Here is a 21,890-nt window from a genome sequence, read left to right as displayed (position 1 = left end):
ATGGACACAGCAATACATTTATCTACTGAGGTAAATCTTTTTAACAGACTCCTACTTCTAAAATCCTTAGCTGCCCTTTTCTCCACGTCTTTTAAGTCATCATCCAATGGTAGACCCCAAACCAGTGTTGGCTGCATTTAGGTCAATCATTGTGCATTTTGCCACTAAATATTTGAAGTCTATGAAGTGGGGCTGTTAAAACAAGCCACAGAATGACCCACGCTCAATATGCTGTGGTGCCATTGTCAATAAAAGTAACAGCACTGGCATTAATCGCAAAACGTTGCCGTCTTTGAGTCACGTGTAACAAGAAATGGCTCATAGCTTCTCGAATTCTAACAGATACAGTTTTTCCGAGCTCTCTGGGTGTGATTGACAGACCGTCTCTTCTGCGCGCCTTCTTCCGACTCAACGTGCTCCGTTGTTCCTTCTCCTCCTTTGAGCGCTCCGTGTTTATTGGGTTTGCCAGTGCCAGTGCTCATGTGGACGTTTGCAGATGCATGTGTGCATATTTCCAGCAACTCTCCCTCCAGGAATGCATCACGACTCTTGAAGAAGGGATATTAGTACTGACCACAAGCCCTCTTTCCCCTCTCTGCTTCCATTTGGTGTCGCATTAAATATTAAACTTTTTAATTTGATTCAATTCCCGACGACAAACACCCCAGATTGAGTCCAGATGCCGGCGAGCGGCGGGCCCACCCCGGGGCCTGGTCTGTGCATGGGGTTTGGATGCTCTACGGCCTGGTTCAGCAGTGGGAATGGAGAAACAGATCTGGGCTGGGTCTGAGAGTGGAGTTCCAGTTTAATGTGAGAGGTGGGATTGGTACTGGTGGTTGGGCAGAGGAAAGGGTTACCCTTTGGAAATTAAACCGACAATAAAGTTTCTAATCACTTTATGTTGCACCAGTGCCCTGGCTGGGCACTGCGTGGCTATGAAAGAACAGTGGCCCTACGGAGATCACTGACGGTTTACTGAGATTTCGTTATAGGCAAAACACAATTTATGAGAAGCAGACATGAAAAAGGAGAGAAAGAGGAAGGGAAAGAGACAATAGCTGCAATTCCATTACAAATGTGTGTAAATCTTTGTCGCTATTCTGCCAAATTGTTTTCATTAGATAAGACATGAAAGTCATTTTTAATGACTTATCACATGATAAGTCATTTTTAATGACTTATCACATGATAAGTCATTTTTAATGACTTATCACATGATAAGTCATTAAAAATCATGGCAGCGAAAGACGTAAACAGTTACATGAAATCTATTCAAAATTCAGCCATGACACTAACACTGTCAGCCATCAGAGGAGACGTCGGCGTCTTATTCAGGCGTTGGAGCGACAAACCCCTTACACTTGGGAGCGGCTGTGTATGCAGCATTTTGGGGAAATTGTAGTCAGTGATTTTGCAGAAGAGTTAAGGATTGAACATGTTGGAATGACACAGCTTTTTATGAACTGTTTGATGCTGTGAGTGTTCTGGTGGAACCAGCTACACATTGTCTGAAAAAATAAAATAAAATAAAAAATCATTCCCCTACCACTTCCTGTCGTCTTTGTTGTAGTTTTTGCCAGTAGTAACATCTTGATCATGTGACTCGTGTGATGCGAAAACAAGTGTTTCCATTGCAGTTTGGTGAAATACAAATATTATCTTGATACGTACATCCTAACACAGCAACTTTTTATTGAAAATGTGAGTTAAAAAAAAAATGGTTTCACATGGTATCGCTTCTCATTTTGGTGCTGCTGTGTCTTTTAATGGAAATGCTGTCTGTGTTTGGATAGTATTCTACATTCCATGTCATGTACATTAATGTGTTTTTGGACAGAAAATTATATATAAAAAAAACATGAAAAGTTGTCTTTAAATGAATTTTATTTATACCTACTCTACTTCTACCAGTTTGTTCAAATCAAATGCTACACATAAATTGATAGCCACAGTAACGTTTGACGTCATATTTGCCAGTCTAACATACAATCTTGGTACACAGCTTAAACAGTATTTTCCATTCTTGTTGTTAACTTTAAATGCATTTATAGGTTTTGGCTTACTGCCATAACAACCGATGAAGTAGTCATTGGCACAATGATATTAGCATTTCTAATAATCCTAATCCTGATGGGAAAATATTGCATAAAAAGTAAATTAAACATTTTATACATTCCCTTTTTTTTTGCCCCGTTTATGAAAAAACGTGCTGAAAATAATAATCTTTGAATTACACTTGAAACAGACTCAGAATGTAGGCACAGTAGTGTTGAGATAGACCTGATTTTCTCCTTCGCAGAACTGCTGAAGCAATTGTCTGCCTGTGTGTTGAGCAGTAACGGGCTGGCTGAGCTGGTGCTCAGTGTGGCTTGGACTTTGCCGAAGTTGAGACAGGAGAGGACGGTATCTGGCTTGGGAATCTCAGGGTCTCATCTTTGCTAATGTTCTGTTAGCATCTTTAAGTCATGATTTTGGATTGCCCCATCTGGTTTATGAGTTAGCTTTCGCCTCAGGCAGAGGAGTTCAAATATGTTGGTGTTCTGTAAGATAGACTTTAGCAGGCATTTCTCCAGGAAAGAGTTGTGCCTAAAGAAAAAGCATTCACTTTACCAATCTGTCTACATTACCTGAGGAGGTAAGCGTGGTATCATTAATAGTATTTACATCAGGAAAGTTCTTTGGTCTGCTGATTTTGTACAGACCAAAAGCAGACTTTATTCTATGACTTGGTGTAGTTTGCATTCAAATTGTGTTTTTTTGCAAGTGGACTATAATTTGTAATCAAAGCCTAGAGTGTGACGATCACAGAGGGCACAGGGGGAGGTATCAAATAAAGCCCAGACCCGGAATGAGCAAAGTTTGGAAGTCCTGCTTGCTCCACTCCTTTCTGCTGCAATAGCATTTTGAATGTCAATAGCTACTCAGACAATGCAGGTTTAACGATGTAATGTAAATTTTGGGACCGCATCGACAAATTCGGCTGCAAGTGGGTCTCAGTCCTGTTGTTTAGATTCACTTGAGTGTCGTCAAACCTCCACAACAGGTCCAGACCAACGGGACAAACAAACTCTGGTCCGTGTAAATTGGACCAAATGTGTTGGTTGTGAATAAACTCTAAAACACGAGAAGACTAGAAGCAAATAGCTGAAATGGCTACAATCTGCCTTGCAAAATAGGTTGTGGAGCTCAGAGTTTGGACAGATGATCCAGATGTTTTCTTGAAACCTCCCTTCAGAGGTTTACCAGACAGGTGAGGCAGGGAGGCCACTACCGCTAACCCAGAGTAGCCTGGAGAGAATAAATGTCAGGTCGACCTTGAAAACATCTTTGGATCTTCCGTTGAGTTTACTTGGTGTAATAAATCAAAATCCTTTATGATAAAGCCGGTCATCACATTTTGACACATTTTGAGAATAACACAGGACAAGAGCTCCATTGACCTTTAAAAGCTGCTGAAACTCTGTAAGATGTTAAAATGCTCACTGCTGATGTAATTGTTGCTTTTGCAACACCAAGGACCTTAAGTCATTTATGTTAACGTGAATCTACCTCTTTATTTATTTATTTTTTGCTTTTGGCAAAATGCTTTTTTCCCTCTGGAATATTTCATCCATCATTTTTTGATTGGTTCTGTCAGTAGTCTTATCGTCCTTGTTTGGGGGCTTGGCTCAGGCAAACACTCTCAGATGAACAAATTTCTCTACGTAGGTTGCAGCTCTGTGGGGATGTTTCACAGAAACCCATGTACAGATTTATTGTTTTCATTATTGCGTAATTGTGCCACTTTTCTAGTTAGGACGGTCTATATCTGCACTCGTGTGAGGGCACACAGAATTCCTCACAGGGTTCACGATCTTACTTTTAAACTTTCTTACGACAACAAAGTTTTATTTTTCTTTTACAATGTAAACTGAAACTGCAAGTGGGGTGAGATGATATCACATGTTGCCAAAGCAGACAGCTTGCTTTGAGAATGTCCTTGACTCGCTGCCATTATTCTCCTTCTAGCATGTCTTAAGTTGTCTTACTGTGACATTTTCTGCTTCAAAATGTTTAAAATCAGTCAAAAACATATGAAATCTTATACTAATATCTTATTTCCCTGGCAGTTACTCATCTTTTATTAGATCAAGACTGCTGTTTGAGACTAAAGGCCTTGCAGACATTGATTGTCACAGTGAATTACCTAATTAAGCCAGTGTACTCCGCAGTGCACTCTGTCTTCCAGTGCTACTGCTCCAGCAAGCTCTCATGGTTTGCACCATGTGTTTTCCACTCTTGTGTAATTGCTGTATCTCTAAATCAGTACTTGAGATAAAAGAGCTTTAAGGCCACTGGAGCTCTCCAAAACGTCCTGAAACGAAATGTGACATTGCTTGCCTGCGTGAGGACCTGACAGCGGGGTTTTGTACAAAGCTCTATGTCCTCACCCGCCTTCCCATCGGCTGCCCTGGTCCAGATGTCTCGGCAAAGATGAATCATAACTTCTTTAACTTGTTATACCATTTGATTCTCTGTTTGTGTTTTCCCCAACATGTTTTGGCCTCACACAATTCAAATGGCAATGAAAAACAGAAAACGGGGATCTACTGGAATTGGTGGGCTATAGGGAGATAATTTTTTAGACTTTGTTTCTTGCTCTGTCTTAATCTTTGTTCCTAATGCTAAATATACTTTCTAAAATGTGGTTGACCTGTTAGAGCTTAGCAGTTGTAACTAGGTGGAATTAGTTCAAAACACGCAAAAGATGCAGTACTCTGATGGAGACTTCAGCCCCTAATATTTCGAACAACTACCCCCAAATATTGCACTTTGACAGGCGATATTTGAGCAAAGTACAAAGATACAAACACTGTGCTGGCATCATTACATGTTGTGCACCTGAGGACAACTGAGCGCAATCGCTTAACGAAATGTGTGTTCTTGGGTGACTGGAGGAGCAGAAGTACCCAGAGAAAACCAGAGAGAGCAGGCAAACTATCCCTACCTTGTTGCGAGGCAACAATCTTCTGCTCTTGTGTTCTTTCAATACACAATAGCTGATTCAGTAGACAAGCATATTCAGACATATTGACTTACCAGGAACAATATTAGGAACGCCTGTTTGATTTCTTGTTTCTTTCAATTGTGAATCAGCCAATTGGCAGTAATTAGCCATGTGGACTTGGTGAAGACAGCTTTCTGAAGTTTGAGTCGAGAATTACAATGAGAAAGAAAGGGAAAGGATTTAAGTCCTCACAAAAACATTGTTCCTTATTCACGCCGACACCTCAAAAGCACCAGACCCCAATTCTCGTCTGCAAGCTCCAGTGCTAGTCTTCTTTCAAGCCACCGCCGCCTCATGCACAACTATCACCACATCATTCACTATGACCTCATCTCATTGGTTGGTTCTTATCGCCAAGGAAGGCCTTAAGAACAAGCCACCATCTCCCTTTCCAAGTTCTCTGAAAAGGGCCCAGCGACATCTGTCTGCAATTCCTGTCCCTACCATCAAAGAGGGACGAACTGCCTTGATCTCAGGTTCCTTTTCTTTGAATCAGTGAGATGAGATGGTCAAGGGCGACCCAGGTCCCCCTAAAGCTCCCATTCTTGCCATTGTTGTGTGGTTTGAGTTTAATCTCACCAGATTATAGCTTCCATGTCTTTGAGTTGACCTTAGACTTTACGCCAATAACTGCAGCCTTCACAGCCGGAACTTTGAACCAACTGCCTTGACCTTTGCTTTGGACAGTTTATCTTTATTAATTTTATGTCCCTCCACACAGCTGCTTCCTGTTGCTAATCAACCACCTGCTTCTTGTTCAAACCACAACCAGACAGACTGCAATTCAAAGCAGAAATTTGACATCATTGTTCTCAACTCCGTCTGGTTGACCCGAATGAAATCCAACCAGAGAAATCGAGCTCATTGGGAGAAATCCCACTGAATTTTGGACATTTTGGACAATTTGGACATTTTTGGACCCAGGGTTCATGTCTAGGTTAAGTGAAGAATCTTGGGTAAGGAGACATTTTTGGACATGGGGACATTTTGGACATGGGGGACATGTCGGACATTTTGGACCCAGGGTTCAGGGTTAGCATAAGTGACTAATTTTGTGTTAGGGGACAATTTTTGGACACGGGGAACATTTTGGACATGTTGGACACATAGGGGATATCTGTGGGACATGTAGAGTCAGTTAAGCATAAAATTATTTATGCATTAACACAGAAAGGGCAGATAAGGGTTAAAGATTTAACATTATTCTATGTAATTTTGCAATGTGTAAGCACTCTGTAATTATAAGTAGATGCACAGTCTCATTGTGTCATTTGCCATCCAGCAGCCGACCTGTGCACATGTATATTCACTCACCTCTTTCATTTAACATTATTACAGCCCCCCAAGTAAAAAACCTTCAGTAATTACACATACATTTACATTACACGTACATTTACTTACCTTTTTCATTTATCATTCTGCAGCCAAGCAAACAACATCTTTCAGTAATTCCACATACATTTACTTACCTCTTTCATTTTACAACAGGCACACAAGCAAACAACATCTTGCACTACATTACACATACATTCATTTAACTTTTCCTCATTTCCACTCCGGCACTTGATCAGTAAACATGGCAAGGTCACTCTCTGATATTGCTGAGGTCGGGTCCCTCAATTCAGGAACACTCAGCAAAGCTTTTTCAGAGCATTCTATGGTCTCTCAGTTTTTGGGAGCCGACATCAGAATGTCCTTCCATCCTACCTTCATAAGCGAACCTGAAGATTATCTGTTCTTCAAGTTCGACATTGATGGCCTAGTGGTGGAGCTGAAACGTGCAACAGCACTTTTAGCTCCATTCCACTATTTGTTACTTCCTAAGGTTCAGGCCCACATGCTGAAAGATTGTTATATGTTTCTCAAAAAGCATGTAGACCTGAAACAGTGTACCCCAGCTGGTTTGAGTACTTTGCGACACAGCTGTGGGTACACGATTGCCTACATTGATGGTGGGTACCATTTATCAATAATTTTCACACCACAATCACTGACTGACCCTGACACACGCCTCACCAAGAAGTCTCTTTTTGTAATTTATTCATGTGAAATGTTTAACTGCATTGTCCATGAATTCCAGAAGGAGCTTCAGGCTGCGTCAGCGAAGGACAAAAGCAGGCCAACCCTCCAAAAACAAATCTCCATCCACACAAGCAGGTACCATGTTCTCAGGCGAGACATATTTTACATTCTTCACCTTCTAGACAAGGCCATGAACAACATAGGTGAGAGCCATCTCTTGAAGCCTGCTCTTTATATCACAGCCTTTGGTCAGAAGGAGGAGGATATTTTGGATATCTGTGACTTTGTTGCTCCACATGGTGTAGCCAGTCTCTCGGTCCACACTGCCTGTAGCATAACAGCATGTGACCCAGATATCCACCTGCTCTTCTCCAGGTTTGCACTTCAGGACTCGGTAGGCTCTCATGGATCCCTGTACTCTGTCTTGGGGATCCACGAGGCCACCGATTACCAGAGTAATCTGGATAACCTGGAGTTGAGCCTCCACCCTACACTCCTTAACCTCATCAGTGCTGAGGGAAAGTTGACATTCGTGCAGTTCTATGTGGAATCACCACATGTCCATGTCCGACAACCATACAGGCACCCAGTCAGTGGTGCATTGGCCACCTGCCGGATGTCTCACCCCCAGTTTCAGCGGGCACTTAAGTCAAGGGCATGGGGCTATATTGACCATATGGAGGACTTAAATTAGTCACCCAACTCGGCCTAAGGATTGAGCATGTCCGTAGATTTGAGAGTGGGGAAATTCCATCCGAGATTGATCCCATGGATTCCTTCTGCATGAAGGCAGTTCACATGCTTTTCATGGAGAACGCGTTGGTTCTCCCCCCTTCAAGGACACGGGTCTCGAATACGGCCTCCAATTAACACTACAAAATGTTCTTGGTCACTTCGTGAAGCAACTCAGGGACATTTTCATCAAAAATGAGGGTGCTGCAAAGTATGACCCCTGCTGGAAAGCCTTCCAGCTTGAGCTAGCATTGGAGGAGCTCTTCTACGGGCATCCCCTCTCCAGCTGAGTGTGAGCCTTGGTACCAACACTGTGAACCCACACAGCCTCACTCACACCCGAGGCTTTATCTGGTTGGCTCCACACTCAGCTGCAAGTGCTGGCGAGGTACCCCCTCCATTACATCATTGGACACATAACGAACTCCAAACAATGCGGCTGGAACGTATCTTTCCATTTTGCCAGGCCCTAGATGCCACTCCAGCTCTTCTAGGTGTCAGGGCTGTCCACCTTTTGCGGTGTGACATCTATCGAAGGAACTCGGACATCCCCTTTGCTGCCCTGAAAGCTGAACGTCCACGAGGTCGGCTCTCTGGTTCCATCGACCTGGAGGTTTTTTGTGAAGATCTCAGCACGAAAAACAGCTTTCCAGCACCACTTACGTTCGGACGAGCACGTGAGATGATGGTGGAGAACGGAAGGGATGTTAAGAAGTGCCTGGTCGAGGGATTCCTCGGCGAGGGATTGCGGTTCTTCCCAGCTATAAAGTTCCGCGATATCCGTGGCTCAAAAAAACTCTTCTGGAACACCAGAGATTATTTCATTTTGGGGTCTGAGGGCCATGACCTGCAACTTTCAAAGGTCGTAACAGCCACTCTGCAGGTCTGTACTGAGATAGAGCGGTGTTCCTTGAGTTACTCAAGGAATCTGGAAAAGTACTGTGACCATGGCACGATGTGGATGGACAAGGTGCTTCAAAGGATTCCTTCGAGAGTCAAAGGAACACTGCTCCTCAATGTCTTGACTTTTGTTAGCTGTGTCGGCATGATAATGAATGGGGATTATGTCGATCACAGCCAACTAAGAACTCTGCTGGTAGACCTCAGTCCTACCATAAGTCAGGCACTTCTCCAAAGCTGGCAGATACAATCCCAGTTCAACCTCCCGAAAGTGTTTAACTTCCTCATATGGAAGTTGAAGGAGGATATCCCATACAGGGTACAAGTGCCAGTCACTCCCAGGACTTTGGTGAAAAAACCAGAGGAGGTTGTGGAGGAGCAGCCATTTGAAGATGTGCAGGCCGTTGAAGACCAGGATGATGTGCAAACAATGGCAAGGTCGAAACCTCGAACATTTCCTGCTGGACGGGGGCAACCATGGTCTGCTGCTGAGGAGGAAAATATAAACCTCGACCAAAGTCTCTCCTCAAAGGCTGCATACAACATCTATGTCAAGAAATGCCACGAACAGGACATTCCTGTACGAACGCACTGAAGGGAGATGAAAATTGAGCAAAACAGTTTTTCATTCCACCTAACTTTGTAATATGTGTGGAGACAGCACTTTGTGGTGGGTGTCAGAATATTGAATATGCTAATCAACTATCAAAGCAACTATCATTGATTTCATATGCTATATAACATGCCCATCAAATTCATTTTGCTACTTTTTTATTTTTGAATAAAACAGAACGAAGGCTGTTTTATTACCCATTAGCTATAATCATCAAAGTTAAGATGAATGCTTAAAAATTTGCCAACCACAGAAATTGTGAGAATTTCTTTCCTAACTGTATAGGAAAGAAACATATTTATATCTCTTGCTCAACTTTGGCAGTCACCTGAGGTTCTTTATGAGATTTTTATATCTGTGGATTAAAATGAGATGAAACTTTAATGACCTCCTTTGAGAAATCTATGGCTACAGCAGCTGTGGCGATTCATAAAACAAGTCAGAATAAAGAATATACAGGCTGGGTTATTCAGGGGATATATAAACACAAGCAACTGTCAATAGCTCGCAATGACCTCATCCATGCAATTTACCGTGCCGTATGGCAAACGTTCAGCAATAACCAAGCAGCAGTGGGTTATGTGCCATGTGTGCCGAGTGTAACAATTCTGTCTGAGGCATAAAAAAAAAAAAAGAAAGTGTAGTTAGTGAACCACAGAGAGAATTATGTGTCTTGTGAATAATAACAAATAAATCTTTAGCTTTATTTTTCTGTGGCGTTCCTAATAGGTTTTGAAGGCGGAGAGTGTCCTCCGGTTCATATTATTGACACTGTCCTGGCAGTACATCAGGCAATCCAAGAAACCTGACTGGTGGAGTTTAGAGTTGCAATCCGATCTCCTTCGTTCCCCGTGCAGCATTGAAAACACAGAAACACACTGTATCCACTTGCAACTCTTCTGGACTCTTTGTTGTTGTTGTGCTACAATCCGTCCAGGAGCATTTGCCTTTTTTTTTTTTGGTTTTGTCTAATTAGGCTTCTATTTTACTTGGTCTCTTACTGTTTGGCTTTACTTTCACCGTAGAGCCACGTGTAGGCCTTAAGGTTGGAGTTCTGCGGCTTGAGGTTTGGACCCGATCCTGAGCGTGGCATTCATTCAGTTGTTTGTGTGTCACAAAATTTATCTCCGGGCATTTGTACAGAGAGAACAGACCTGTGTTGATATAAATGGAAAATTGCTATGGGAACCTTTCCTTTAGCTTGCCACTTATGCCCTCGTGTTTGATTTGCCTCAAGGTGGATGGAGGCCGTTCTTTTTCGACAACGTGTAGATCGTGCTGCAGATGCCGTGCACTCATGCGTTCAGTTTATTCGTCTATTGATTAGGGTTCCATAAACTCAAGCGAAAGTTTTTTTTTTTTTTTAGCGCTCTCCTTGATGTTGTCAGATTAAATGAAATGCCATCAATGTGTCAACGGCTACATGAATATTTACGTTAAAATCAGGGCAAGAGATGGATACCCACTCACTGCTGAACTGACGCTGAAGATACTAGGATGATATTCAAAGTTACAACAGCATTTAATTTCCTTTTAGGATAGATAAAGTATTTTTGAATTCAGTTGAAAAATATTTTAGAATATTGAGTTTGATTTTGTACTGACATACACCTGGTGCAATTGAAAGCAATGGAGTGCCACTCAAATATCACTGCTGATTATCCCGTCCTTGTCAAGACGTTCAGTTCATTTTTGTAACTTGGTCCATATGTAACAATGACTTCTCATTGCATTAGACCTCGGTTTTGATCGCCATAATGGCAATCCAGATAGTTATATTAAAAAAAGAGATTCTAAATAAATAAAAAACAGGTGTACAGAATGTGCGCGCAGACATAGAAGTCCCCAGGAGTGTAATGATACATTAAGTTCACAAAATGAGACAATGGAAAATACAGAGTTTATGAGAAGTAGACAAGATTCCAACAGTGTTTTCGGGAACAATTAAACTCCGCTTCTCTTTTGCTTTCAGAGAAAATGAACTGTTTCACAAATGACATACTGTGCTGAAAAGAATCCGATCACAATCAGCGGAAAGTAACGTAGTTCAAGCTTCACACAGTCTCAGGGTTGAGTGGCTTTTGTTAAAAATCAAGAAGTTGTGGAGAATCAAATATTTACAATCTGGATTCCTTTAAAAAGTGTGAAACTGCACTTTAATGTTGAAAAGAACCTGCAAAGCAGATGATAGCTTTAGCATTGCTAAGAGCTAATGATCAGGCATCCAAAATCCACCAAACAAGATAATTAAAGTTATAGGAGCATCTAATGTGCTGTTGTAACAGGCAGTTGTTGCTCAGTTAGTTTTAGACAGATTCTTTTAACATGTTTTAGTGCACATGCTGCCCTGTAATGTTTTATTCATTTGGCCAGGATATATCTCCCAGCTCTTGCTTGAAATGTGTGGTAAGAATATGTAAAAAAAAACATTGTTAAGTTTTATAATGACTGAAATGTAAGTAGGCTATGTCATATGAAAGCTTTGAATCATAACCTAACTAGTTATATTAATTAATTTAATTAATCTATTCTTAATTTAGTATTATTTTAGCTAGGTACAGAAATCAGAGATCCCCCCGCTCCAAGGTGTCCTGGTTTTCCCAAATGAAAATATGGTCACCCTATATATGGACCCCTCTAGGGTGACCAGATTTGGGTTTCTGAAAAGGAGGACATTTTTTTTAGCAAAAAAATAAATAAATAATAATAATAATAATATATTGTGTCTCGTTACCAACCTTATACTGCTTAACAGTATTGAAAGCAAAGCTGCCTTCTGCTGCAGGGACGGCTGCACTGTCTGACTTTGTCACAAAGAAATCTGTGACTTTAGCCGAAGAGCTTTCACCTCTGGCTGCTTTCGCGTGCTTTGCTGAATTCACGTGCACTTGCAGGTCGTTGGCACCTTTATTTGCCACAGACACATTAGTGCCTACCTTACAAACACTCCCACCTCACAGGGATCACGACCTTGACGAAAGCACGGGAATCTTTTCTTTAATTCCTCCGTAAACGTACACTTTCGTTTAGGCATTTTTGCCGTACAATCGGCGGACACACGTGCTATTGCCTGTCACACTTAAGGTTTAACTAGTCTAGCGGCCGGTGTACAAGTCAACTCAGCTATCTTTACTTTTCCCACACAAACTCGCACACATAATGCAACGTGATTGGATTTGGGGAGAAGGGCGTGACTAATTTGCCATACAAAGAAACCTGGAATGGAGTACTGGAACGGAGTGGCAATGTGATCACAATGCCACTGTAAGCTATGTAATGTGTTTTGAGGCAGTTGACCAAAATCCCGGACGATTTTTAAATTCCCCCCGGACAGTTTTTTAGGTCTGAAAAGTAGGACATGTCCGGGGAAAAAGAGGACGTCTGGTCACCCTAGACCCCTCTGATACAGCCTTGCTCACCCTTTGGCCACCCCTTAAAAAAAAAGTCTAGCTTCGCCACTGCTCTAATAATTAGCAATCATCAACTTGTGAAGGCAATTGGTTGAACTCAGAGCTAAGGGGGCCATTGTAAATGCAATTGTTTAATTTCATTATTTTTGTGTAATCACCAGAGCCCACAATCAGTGGTTTTGGCAACAAAAAGTTGCATGTATTCATCTGCTTGATGTGTGACGGCATGATGTGGATTCCCTGTTCAGCTTGTTTGGACTTGATGACAAATTCAACTGTATTTAATTTTCATTCATCTTAATTAATAACAATTTAAAAATTGACGGGTAAAAGTTGATTGTGATTTGATTTTTTTAACCGCATCAGTCAGATCGACCAAAAACGTCTAGCTAGCGTGGCATCTGCTCCCACATTATGGCATATTGTACTGAATTTTGAATTCATAACTCAATAGGAATAAAGGTAAAATAAACATAATAGCATGCGAAGTAATTTGGCTTCAGGAGATGCAGGAAATATGTGTACGACACAAAACGCTAGTAGTTCTAAAGGAAAGAGAACTAGTTAATAATCAAGTCTTTCCATTAGTTTTCATTACAAAAATGTCTCTACTGAAAATAACCAAACTCTTCTGATTGATTATTTTTGTTATTTTCTGTACCAACATGTGACAGATGTAGGGAGGTAATCTTTGTTACGCAACAAATATGTATGATTCAAATTAAAAAATAAAATGTTCGCAATCACTGTTTCCCTGTTTATTTGTACAGTTCTAATGCCCATCAGGCTCCAATCTTTTCCCAATTCAGAGAACCTTCTGGTTCCAGTTAGTGCCCCCATTCAGGAAACTGAGAGACTCCCGTCAAGCTAGCGGCAGAGCTAGCTAGCTACTTGGTTTTCCAGTCCCTGCCAACTTTGCACAGAGCAGGTGACCCCTTTTTTCACAAAGGAGCCTAAAAATATCTGTATATTTAATAAAAACATGTCCTTTTAAAACCATTTGTAAATTCCAACGGATTTCCTTTCGAAACCGGTACAAAACCACATACATTTAGAAAATCTGCATTCCACATTAGCTGATCAAATAATCATGATTCCATGAAATCCCTAGAAAAACTTACCCTGATCTAAATAAATACATAAATCATCTGACTTTTTTTTTTTCAGTAATAGACTAAATTCTCCCTGCCTCATTTATTCTGTTATATCTGAGGTTTTAGGCACCTGTTTTAATGAGGCTCCTTTTATCCGGCAGCTCAACGTAATTTACAGAAACCTTTCGTAGAATTCACTGTGAAACGGGACAGTAGTGAGAGCCATCAGTTATTATTTGCTGCTGCATATTTTCTATATTTTATAATGCAAGGCCTGAGTAAGGGTTAAGAACATAAGTACTGCCATCTGTTTTGCTAGGCACAGTGAGTGTGTTTTGCCAGGCCAATCATCTACTGTTGGCTGTTTAAACTATGGAACTGGGAATTTCTTCTGCCAGCCTCTCTGCTGCCAGTGGACCAGTGTACTTGGCTGAACGCGAATCTTCCTTCATGGCACTTACTGCAGAGCTATTTAGCCAGAGGACTCTGATCTTTAGCAGAAATGCGCTGGAAACAGGACTGCAGGCCGGGCTATAATCTTTAGGAGCATACCCAACGCTCTTGGCTTTGGGTTGAGCTGCTCTCAAATAGCCTCTAATTCGACTAATGCACAGTTTTGGCTCTGATCAGTGCAGATGGGGGCCTCTGCCAGGGTGTTGCTTTTTTATTGCCATCTTAAAAGTTTTTATTTATGCTTTATCAGTGGCGCTTAACTATCCACGTAAACTACTGTATGTTGTGAGGCACACCAACGTATAAAGTTCAACTCTAACTGTGTAAACTTCCACAGGCCCTGACATGTCACTGGAACCCAACAACTGCTGGCACTATTCTTGCGTTGTATTCTGCGTTGTGTATTTTATCGTTTTCTACTTACAAAAAGAACAAAAGCGTTCATTTACCAATTTCTTCCGAACTGGTATGAAGTGTGTATGCAACCGTTAATTGTAATGTGAAGCTTGAAAGCTCAGGAAAAGTGTCCTAACACGAAATAAAGTTGACAAGGTTGAAGTTGTAAAACCTTAAGGAAGTAATATTACATTGGCAAACCTCCTCAAGCCCCAAACGTGTTTACAACGATCCTAAAGGTCAACGTAACCGGTAAAGTGTTTCAAACTAAATATAGCCAGGAATGGGTCGTTTACCAAGATCAAGGTGTACCAAGATTTCCTAAAGTTATGGTTTCAAAACCGCAAAGCCCTTCCTCATACTGTTCCTTCAAATTAATATCTGCACGGCCTGTCAGCTGACTAAAACAAAACTCCTGCTTCTTCATCGCTCTTATTAAACTACAAACGTTTAGCCTCGCCGTTTCAAATAAAAGCAATATGATCACGGCATACTATGTTTTAAATCTTTGCGTTAATACCCGACCTTGGTATTTTTACAAAAGGTAATTTGAGAATCTCTTACCATTCCAGGTCTAAAATACAAAGTTGTAACACAGATGATTTGCTGCGGTGAGACCTGAAGGGAAAAGTTAAAAAAAGAATAAGACAGTTACATTTCATTGCAATGGACTGGCGATCTGTCCAGGACGTAACCCGCCTCACGCCCGTTGACCACCAGAGATAGGCATCAACACGTGGATAGGCCTGCTGTATAACGGACAGATGAATGGATGGCTACATTTCATAGCCATCCAAAATAAAGTGTCTGGTGTCTTCACTGTTTTAAAACTATTCTAAATGAGCCAGAGCCTGATACCTCTAATGGTAACCGGACTGTCTTTAGCAGTACTCAATAGAGATTTCTTCACGAAATGTAAACAGAACTGGAATGGCATCAGATTCTAGTGGTTGCATGATTTCTCTTTTGTTTTTGGCAAAGGACCACAAACCATTTTTCCTTCTAGCACTACACTTGCTAGTTTATTTTGGTTGAACTACTGCACCGTAGTCTGCCTCCGTTTGACGTTCCAATGTGCATTTGAAACGTACCAGCGTTCACTCCGACCGAACCGAGACCTAGAACTATAGGCAAGCCAAAGTCCGAATCATAGTTTGATTGTTTATTCACGCCTACCCAAACCTACCCGGACTTTCTTGGCAAACGAACTATAGAATTTGACTATAGAATTAGTGTTTAAATGTACCTTTAAACATTGAAAAGTAATGTTCATTATTACACTATACTGAGTTTATTAAGATACAAATTGTCAGAAGTGCAAATAAGCAGATTTATACCACTGGTAGCACCAGCGCTTTCTTTTGAATTTGATATGGGCAATGTGCCAGGGTGGCATGAGAAATGGGGGATGGGAATTCAAGCATCAAATGAAGAAACCCAAATTACCTGTCAGTTGTGTTACTTGTATGTTTGTGCATTGAACAGAGTGTCGTTCTCAGTCTCAGTTCTGGCATCATCATCTGTCCATGTTTGCAGATTTAAACTTTGGGGAAAATGGACCACGTGAAGTGACAAAGAACATTTTTACATCCTTTTGTAATTTAAAAGGTACCAGAAGGCTCTACCCTAGAAAAACCTGTAATCTACTGTGTTGTCCTTGGTCAGGAACGAAAACGAGAGCCACCAGACCCGATGCTGACCTCAACCGGTTCTTGTCCGATTTGTTTAAAGATCCCAGCAAACAACAAAAGAAAGGAAACAGCCTTGCTTCAACTATGTTAGGAAACAGTGTGGTTTTGGAGCAGGAGGTTCTGGCTTCATGTTTTTCTTGGTTTACAGTACAATCTAAGTGCATAATGAGAGGCCTGTAAACCCTTGGTGGTGCGGTCAGTGAAAGCTGCCTTGCAGTTAACATAATTAGGGCCAATACCACAGTAATACAGCATGCAGGACTTTTTCACACCACTGGACAAAGCTGACAACCTCGGCTGAGCAGTTAATTCAAGGGGAAGGTGAAACGAGGGACAAGGCGAAGGACTTTGAAATGCACTAATCATACGGGGGAACCGACTTAAACACTTAAAGCTGAGATTTGTTCTCTCTTCTAATTGTGACCGCAGTTTCTTTAGCCTTAAAAAAATTAAATAAAATAAAAAACTCCCAGGGCTTGGCAGACAACCCCTGGCAATGGAGCATCTTCAGACCTACTTCATTAAACCCAAACTTTAAATCATCATGGTTATGCTGCCTTCTTTTATAATAAAATAAAATAAAATAAAATAAAAATTTTGCTTGGCCTAGACTCTTTACAGCTGAGTTATAGTCGTGCTTTTTAGGGATTCGATCAGAGCTAGCAGTGTGGCTTTATGGCATGGCTTTTATACTTGACGCTTACTTGGGTGCAGGATTCTCCAAAACTGAGCCGATGCACAGAGATCGTCTAAATGTCGGTGCAGATGAACCTGCTCTACAAGAGCACCTTACAAATCGGCCAGTTTGAGTGAAAGGTGATGCGACGAGTTCCAAGAATTCACAGGTGCATGACATTGGGCTAGCATCAAGTTCAGTGTGTCAGCTATAAGTCTAGCTTCACTCATCATAGCTGTAGTTAATACAGCTCTATCCATTTTGTCTCTTGGTGAAGGTTAAATAGCTGTGATTTTGTTTTTTTCCCCTCACGCTGTGTCCTCCCTGAAGAACTCTGGCGCCCCCTAGAGGAGGTACACTTCACACTTTGAGAAGCCCTGGACAAAATCATTTAAAGATGTTGTATCATATGTTTATTATAGCATAATAAAGTAACTATATTGACTTCAGTTGTTAAAAAAATGCCATATGTATAAAATATGACTTAAAAGAAATTTCATTTCCTAAATTAACGCCTTGAAAATTGGGCCTCAAATTCAGTTTTCAATTCAGTTTGGTTTATTTACACTGCACTGGGAGGCGGAAGCTCAGAAACTTGGAAACTGCCGCTACAAGGAGGAGGTTTGTCCTCGAGGGCGGAGCTAGGTCCACTCAGGCGTTTTACACAGCTGGATGGTTGCCACAAGTAATTCAAGGAGTTCTTAAAAATTCATTAAAGAATCAAGGCAACAATCCAGGTGTGTTTCTGATGAGGGAATAACACCATACAGCATTTCAACTACCATTATCCAACAACCAATCAACTATTCACACGGTTCATTTAGAGACCACTAACCGCACTGCCATGTCTTCAGGCTACAGGATGCCACAGTATCTGGGGAGAAGCCATCTATGAACAAAGAGAAAATGCAAAACTCCATTCAAAATGGTTACAAGCCCAGAGTCTTCTTCCTACAGGGCAACAGCACTACCCACTGTGCTACTGTGCCGCCAATTGAAGCAAAAATATCAGCACTATTATTAATCCGACGACTGAAATTCTTGGAGGGAGCAACTTAATCAGTGCTTCATCAATCAGGATCCAACATTCTTCGACAGCAGCTGACAGATTAGCCTTGCAGGAGGGATTATTGTCAAGAACCAGAACTTTTCAATCCTGTCCTTCCTGAGGGAAGAGTCTGAATTCTTTCTGTTTGCTCGACAGATGCATTATAATCGTGGAAAAAACGACTCCTTCACAACCAAGCTGACTTTGGACTGATGAAATGAGAAAAAATATATCTCATATTTCAGGGTCCTGTAGAGATAATGACTACCATCTGCTCTGCTCTTTTACCTGACAAGTAACACCATATTAACAATGACTGTGGAGATGTGCTTGCTGTCTTTTTTTTATGTATGCACAGTTTAGCTATAGAAGCTATTTCAAGGAAACACGGTAATTTTCCCCTTCGTGCATTTTTTCCCTTTATTTTCCCAGAGTAAAACCAGGGTATGAATGAGGCCAGCCCTGGTAGAAATGTAGTTTTTATTCATTTATACAAAACGTTTGGATGGAAATTTGTGGAAGAAGAGTGCTAAGGTAAAAATGTTTTCGGCATGATAAATATGTTACATGTCCTGTAATCTGCAGAATATTTTCTGTAATAGACGTATGACTTTCTGATGATGTGACCAAACAGATTTGAAGAGGTGTGGCTAAAGCAGCATAGCAACAGTTTTCAGTCAGAAGCTGCTTGAGATCTGTTGCGATACAGACTGCTACTGTAGATCCCTCCACATTCAAGTAATGGAAACACGGCAACTTTGGAATGAACTCTTTGTTTTTCGCTACAAAGTTTTGGCACTAGGATGAGGTGTTTTTCTTTTTTCTTTGTTTTTTAGCCATTTCAGAATTGGTTTATTTTGCAAAACTGCAATGGAAACACTTTTCTCGCGTCGCATAAGTCAACAACCGGATGTTGCCACTGGCAGAAACCACGAAGAAGAAGATGAGAGGAAGTGGTATGAGGATCATGGAGTGCCATGTTTTTTAATGACTTAACGCTTGAACAAACGTATTCATGTGTGATTTTTATTGCGTTTCTTATTTTTTGGAGACACTGAGATTGTGAAATTGTGTGTTTTTGTCATGATTTGCGGTGGTGGAGGTGAGGCAGAAACGCAGATGAACCGGATGAGTATAAAATAATGAATTTAATGACAAACCCCAGAACACAGTGAACAGGACGACAAAGTGTGACGTGTGACGAGGATCCGACAAGACACAGAGACACAGGTGACACTAAATACACAGAGAGTAATCAGGGAACGAGACACACCTGGGAACTAATCAAGGGGAGACAGGACAACACAGAGACTCAGACACACAGGAAACTTCAAAATAAACACAGGAAAACACAGAACATGACAGTTTTCCAACATCAGCGGAATATAGACAAACGCAGCTACTGACTCTTTAAAGATACTTCGATGATATGAGTTATGCAACATTTTAATTTCTCATTGGGATCGAATTAAATAGAATTTGATAAAGAGGAATAAAATCCTTAATTCAAAAGGAATGTTTAAGGGTTTAAAACTGGTCTAAATACCTAACAGATTATTCATAAACGACAAAGTGCTGCCCTTTGTGTTTGTGGTTTGAGTCTTTTGAGGAGACGTCTCTCACACTGTTTATTAAATACTTGTGAATTATGTGAACTTCCTCTGACGCTGAAGGGATTATATTACAATTTCACAGAGTAAACGCTGTGAAATAACAGGAGTAGAGTTTGAACACCAGGATGTAATCCTGATTGTAGCTCTCTTTTCTTCTTCTTCTCTCCTCTCCCCTTGGATGCAACAGAACATGTTGGGGAATCCTTTTATAATTTATTACTGTTGCACCTTTTCACAAATTTAGGCCACAAAACCATTTCCTTTATGATTCTTGGAGTGTGAAACAATATTAAATGTTAGATTTTTAATCAGCTTATTAATTTAATTATTCATCCCCCACTTTCAACTTGTATTTATTTTTATTTTTTAGAGAAGTCCTTGTCTGATCCATGTTGTCTTTGTGTTTTCTTGCTGTGTTGGGCAATAGTTATTTTTGTTGATTATAAATCTGGATTCTATTGGTATTTGGTTCAGTGATATTTCTTATGAGCTTTAGCTGATGTGTGATTGTGCATTATTAGTAGAAATACGAAAACAAAACTCCACATTTTCTGCTAAAAAGTGTGATGGGGGGGTCAAGAATTCAACCCTCCGGTTTGATTTATTAGCATCAGCAAAAAGAATCGCTTCAGTTGCAAACTGAAAACTGGGAATGTTTTCTAACTGGGATAATGATAGCTGGCCTGAGTAACTCTGCCTCTATCTACTCGCACATGTGAGTTTATTTTATTAATATCTTCCTCTCCTAAGGGGAAAGCAGAGACAAAAAAAGCATTCATTCGTGATCATCTCTTCCAGTTTACATTATGTTTTGCATTTTGCATTAAACAATGTTGCAACTGTTGGTTCTCGAAAAGATGACGATATCTCCAAGGCCAGCGGATGTGAATATGGAAAGCGCCATTTCAAACTGTAAACACAGTTAGAACCAGCATCTTACATACTTTAATTGCTAGAATCAACTAAATGCAAAAAAATAAAATTAAACTATCAGTTTAAGTCACCAAAGAAAAAAAGAGAAAAATCTTATATAACGGGGTTTTTTTTTAAATAAACTTAATTTTAAGAACCTTGGCTGCTGTCATGCCAGGTGATTTCTTGTGTTTCTAATGATCACTTTTTATTAACTCTTTCTCTGTTTTTTTACGGTTTCTCTTCGAGTAATTATTATGTGGAGGCCTCTGGAATGCACTCGCTCTAGTCGTGTTTATACGACAAACCCGGCTCGTGTTTTTGATGGCTGTATTGCATCCAGATGATTCCCCGCAGAATGGTTTGCAGAGTAAACAGACAGAGCAGTAAACTCCTGGCAGCTTTACGTCATGGGGAGGTTTCTTCTTCTCGGTTATCCCAAAAAGCTGCAGGCTTAGACGACATCTTGCTGAGGTTTTCCGAGCTCAAACAATCCCAGCTTTCTGCTCCCTCAGAAGCTAGTTTGGCTTACATGTAGAGCATCTGTTGTTTTTGTTTGTTTGTTTGTGTGTTTGTTTTTTTTGGTAATTTGCCAATATGATAGAAGTATTTTTAATAATATAGCTTTGGACATTGAAACAAATTGCGGTGATGGTGTCTGTCCTACTATACAGAGGGCCAAACGAAATAATAGCGTTTTACTAAACATATGAATGAACAACTGTGGCATTAATCTTCCCACGTTTTTAAGAGATGGGGTCATTTTTTTCTGTGAGTGTGGTTTTGGGAACTGACAGTCTGACGGGATAAGCCCCCCTCTCCCCATTTGGCCCATTTAAAATGAACTCTAGTTTGTTTACATAGAAAGTCCAGTTGTGGGATTTCTCCTTTGTCTTTGGTAAACGGCCATGAGCCATTCTCCCACTAGCACAAGACTTGCACATTTGCTTTGGTTGTATTTTACCCAGAATCCCCTGAGTTGTGATCTGCTTCTGGCTTTTGGAGCCAAACTGAGACCTAGGTTTTTAGGTGGACCAGACTTTGTTTTTTTTTTGGTCCACTTCAGAGTTTCATTTTGCATTCACTCCTCCCCCCAAAAAAACTTTCTAGGCAAACAAACTGGAATTCAATTAAAGCTGACTAAACCTGGCTGGTATGAATGGCACCCTATGCCTCTTCTTAGGAAATTTGATTCCTTTAAGATTCTGTTTTTGCAGCTCACGCTGACCTTCAGTTAGAATCCAGTCCCCAGTTACCCAAATGGGAAGCCTCAGTATTTAACT

This window comes from Gambusia affinis, linkage group LG20 (genome assembly GCF_019740435.1).
Source record: "Gambusia affinis linkage group LG20, SWU_Gaff_1.0, whole genome shotgun sequence".
In the NCBI taxonomy this organism is placed as follows: domain Eukaryota; kingdom Metazoa; phylum Chordata; class Actinopteri; order Cyprinodontiformes; family Poeciliidae; genus Gambusia; species Gambusia affinis.
This window is presented reverse-complemented; position numbering follows the sequence as displayed.